The 4,736-nt window shown below is 45.2% G+C and overlaps 1 pseudogene; it reads left to right on the top strand.

Annotated features, from left to right (window-relative positions):
- The first annotated feature begins 767 nt into the window (after nt 1-767).
- LOC105532405 lies at nt 768-1,601 on the top strand (annotated as a pseudogene).
- The last annotated feature ends 3,135 nt before the right edge of the window (nt 1,602-4,736 follow it).

The following is a 4,736-nucleotide window of genomic DNA, read 5'->3' as shown; positions in this document are numbered from 1 at the left end:
CTTTGAGGTTGTGTGAAGCTGCTGGCTGGGCTCTGCTGTGAAGTGAGACCACTGGCTGGGCTCTGCTATCAGGTGAAGCTGATGGCCAAGCAATGTGATGGCCCCTGATCAGGCCAGGTCACAGGGTATATCCCTGGCTAGGTGGTATCACTGTTTGGGTTCCACAGCTGGGCAGGGCTGCAGGCTGGGTTTTGATGTTAGCAAAGTTGCCATTCGGGACAAATGGGACCACAGGCTATACGCCATAGAAATGCACAGTTGAGGCTTGCTGCCCTGCTTGGGTGGTGCTTTAATGTGGGCTCTGGGGCCAGATCAAGCCACTTTTTGGCCTCCCATGTCGGACAGGTTTGGCACCTGTGCTTTGAAGAAATGCAATGTTGTGGGCATCTCCCTTAATAGGCAGGGCCTTGAAATAGGCTCTGAGGCTGGGCTTGGATGCTGGATGTCTAGAGACTAAAGCCAGGTTGAACTTCCCACCATGCTTCTGGGAGTGATCAGTCCAGCTTTGGACGTGGGCTGTGCTGTTGGCTGGTATCTCTGTCTGGGCACCACAGCTGGCAGGACTACAGAGCTACTGCCAAGATCTGCACACTGGTCACTGTGAGCTCTGTCTCCTTTTTTTGTTTCTAACTGACCCCAGACAGTCTAACCATGCCATTACTTCCAATGTCCCCTATAAGGCAAGACTGGTCTGAGCTTCCTGGGATGCACCTCAGAATGCTAGGGAAGCTGGATGTCTGTCTCTGTTGTTTTCCCATTTTAAAATCATGGGCCCCAGGCCCTCCCATAACTACAGCCACTACTACAAGACCTTCGAGGACCTGCGGGACAAGATTCTTGGTGCCGTCAATGAGAACTCCAGGATTGTCCTGCAGATCAACAATGCCTGTCTGGCTGCAGATGACTTCCAAACCAAGTATGAGAGGGAGCAGACTCTGCTCATGAGTGTGGAGGCTGACATAATGGCCTGCACAGGGTGCTCATTTAGCTGACCCTGGCCAGGACCGACCTGGAGATGCAGACCGAAGGCCTGAAGGAAGAGCTGGCCTACCTGAAGAGAACCATGAGGGGGAAATTAATGCCCTGAGGGGCCAGATGGGAGGCCAGGTCAGTGTGGAAGTGGATTCGGCTCCGGGCGCTGATGCCACCAAGATCCTGAGTGACATGCAGAGCCAACATGAGGTCAAGGCCGAGCAGAACCGGAAGGATGCTGAACGCTGGTTCACCAGCCAGACTGAGGAACCGAACCAGGAGGTTGTTGGCCACACAAAGCAGCTCCAGATGTACAGGTCTGAGGTCACTGACCTGTGGCACACCCTCCAGGGTCTTGAGATTGAGCTGCAGTGGCAGCTCAGCATGAAAGCCACCTTGGAAGGCCACCAGCGCACTTTGGAGCTCAGCTGGTGCAGATCCAGGTGCCGATCAGCAGTATCGAAGGTCAGCTGGGCGATGTGCTAGCTGACAGTGAGAGGCAGAATCAGGAGTACCAGTGGCTCATGGACATCAAGTCGCGGCTGGAGCAGGAGATCACCACCTACCTCAACCTGCTTGAGGGCCAGGAAGATCACTACAACAACCTGTCCACCTCCAAGATCCTCTAAGGCGGCAGGCTCCTGGCTTCTGCTTTCCTTTAAAGGGTGTCTCCTGGGTAGGAGGATGAGAAGGAAGGGACACTTACCTCTGGCTGTTCCACGATCTGCCAATAAAATTTTATGACCCAAGAAAAAACAAAATAGAATCGTGGACCCGGGGGAATTCTGTGTGGCCCTGTGCCAACTTGGGGAAAAGGGAGGAGAGATGTGGTCAAAATAAGACCATTTCTCTTACCATTTTAATGTGGTTTTTATCCAGTTCTGTGGTCCACACTAGTGTCAGGCCCATTCCCAATTTAGGGGGTTTTTCACAAAAGTTCTTGTCTGTGGACAGTTGTTAGCTGGACATTTTGTTGAAGGGACATGAAGTCTGGGACCTCCCATTCAACATCTTGCTGTTGTCACTCTCCCCTCCTTGATCTTTTTGCCTAAAAAAGCATCTGTCTGATACAGTGGCTAATGGCTATAATCACAGCCCTTTGAGAGGTCAGGGTGAGGGGATAGGTTTAGACCAGGAGGTTGAGGCTGCAGTGAGCCATGATCATGCCACTGCACTCCAGCCTGGGCAACACAGTGAGGCCCTATCTCTAGAAAAATAAATAAATAAAATAAAATAAAGCCTCATGGCTCCTTTTGGTCACCTTTACCTTTTTTTCCTCAAAAACAGGTCATCTTTACCTTCTTTTAAATCCTCAATTCATTTGGGTCTTACTTTATAGAACTTTTATAGTATATCTGCTACATTTCCCCATTCACCTTTGGTTACTCTCCCTTCTTATATTTTATAAACATGTCATTTGAAATTTGAGATTAATAGACAACCATTTGACTTTCCTGAGCTGTCTCCCATTTTATTTGAATTATTTCTTGGTTTTTAAAAATCTCTCTTCATTAACCATAATCTTATTTGAGACTCAATTTCATGAGTCAAAACTATTTTTTTCCTTGAATATTTTTAAAGTTTCCTCAAAGCCAGAGTATTTGCCTGACTCTATTCGGGGTTCCCTTTTCTGGCCATAAGAGCTTTGAATGCTCACAATTTTTCATACAGCATATTATTGATAATAGTCTCACAGGTGATGTACTCTCACTGGTATACCACAATTTTCACAAAACTCAAATACATTTTTCCTGAAAATAAAACATTGTAATCATTTTTAGTTGCCACATATATTGGCTACATATTAGTTAGGCTTGCTCTCTACAATGTTTCTGGGGATACTGATAAACAAGCTATTGATTATGTGGCATTCCTTGCTACTTTTGCTAACACCAGTCTTTCTCTCTCACTTAAGAAAACATAGTTGTAAGAACATGAGAGCAATGATATCATCGAGATAACCTTGACTACATTCAAATGTATGTATTTTTAGAAGGCAGATCATGTGCAATTTTAGTGCTTTCACCATTAGTAATAAATTACTTGCAACACACCCCATGTATCAAAACCAAGCTGAGAAATAATCCAGGTGCATTCTCCTGAGGTTCGTATCCCCCTCCGCATCATCAACTAGCTTTTTCACTCCATCAAAATTAAGTCCAGGCTTTGCTTGATTTTCATTATGAGGACAGTGAGTAATTTATCTGATGAGGATGGTCCAAGTAAACTGCCTTGACAAATAACCTGCCTTTGTACAATTCAGGCACCTTTCCATATCCACCATTTGGCTCAGTAGTCTGTAAGATTATACAGTCATATTATTTCCAATATTGGTAGTATTTTAGTATTCTGTTTCTATGGGCCTTTTAAATTCATGGCAATGAAATTGCATGACATCTATAGCAGAGTAAGGACATAAAAGTTTTGTAACCATTTAATTTAAAGTAAGTTGATCTAAAATAAATTCAAGCTAAACACAAAATTGTCTGCAAAAGATATTTTTTTTAATTGACACAATGAATACTGAATTGAAAACTGTTAGCTCATTAGACAAAGCACTGAGTTATGAAAGCACCAAGGACAACCAGGCCTGAAAGAAAGGAAAAGAGATGGAATGAGAGGAGAGGAGAGAGGAGGGGAGGGGAGGAGACAAGAGAGGATGGGAGGGGAGGAAAAAAGGAAAGGAATAAAAGGAAAAGAAAGAAAAAGAAAGGAAGGTGGGAGGGAAAGGAAAGGAAAGAAAATTATATAAGAAGGGGAATTGGAGGAGTTCTGAGAAGGCTATCCATTCATACAGATTATGCCTAAACTAGAATTATTTTTTCTTTTTAATTAAGAATGATTTAGAATGAACAATTTTTCCATTCTACAACTGCTTGTATTATAATTTCTAGAAAGTGGTACCTTAAAGTCCATCTGTTTCTTACACAAAATGTTGTATTTTCTTATTATTTTAAATTTAAAAATTATTAAATTTTCTACTTCAGGACTGCTGACACAGCTTTAGAAATCTATTCTATACTTCCAAATCTTCCTTGTAATGAGAATATAATATTTAGCAAGATGGCAGCCACAACTCCCCCCGCTGCATGCTTGTGGCATCAAGAAAGGGAAGCGGTAGGAGGCCCAGAACACTAGCGGGACTTCTACCCATGTCAGGGTAGAGGTAAGAGAATCCAAGAAGGGGGTAGGTGAGACTGTAGACAGGAGTAAGGGAGAGTCACCAGAACAGGACCTCTCCACCCTCTTTGGGCCACCCTCTTTGGGCGCCCGGCCAGCGAGTCCAGATACCCCAATCAGCATTGGGATGTCCTGCAGAAAGCATATTATGAAGGTAAGACAGGAATGAGAGGCATCCTTGGAACCACCTAGTGGGAGCTGAACTGCATCGGCAGAGGGGGTATGGCAAGTCCAGCATCCAGTTAAGCAATTAGGGGAGATCATGAGAGCAGGGTTCAGCCGTGGCTAGGGGGTAGTCTCACCATGGATGGGGGGCAGTCTCACCATGGATAGGGGGCAGTCTCACCATGGATATGTGGCAGTCTCACCAATGGCAAAGGAGGGGCAGTTGACAGTAACCAGGGCTTGACTGTGAAGAGTGGACAAGTGGCTGAAGGTTGGTGAAGGGATGCGCAGCAAGCCGGGTTTGGCCGCTCAGTGGGTGAGCAAAATGACCCTGTTGTGGAAATTGTCAGTGACTTCAGTGCTGAGTAATCAGTGAATAGGTCTCAAGAAGCAACATCTTGATGTGAAATGTCGGGCCA

Source organism: Mandrillus leucophaeus, unplaced genomic scaffold, assembly GCF_000951045.1.
Source record: "Mandrillus leucophaeus isolate KB7577 unplaced genomic scaffold, Mleu.le_1.0 Scaffold956, whole genome shotgun sequence".
Lineage (NCBI taxonomy): Eukaryota > Metazoa > Chordata > Mammalia > Primates > Cercopithecidae > Mandrillus > Mandrillus leucophaeus.
This window is presented reverse-complemented; position numbering and strand designations above follow the sequence as displayed.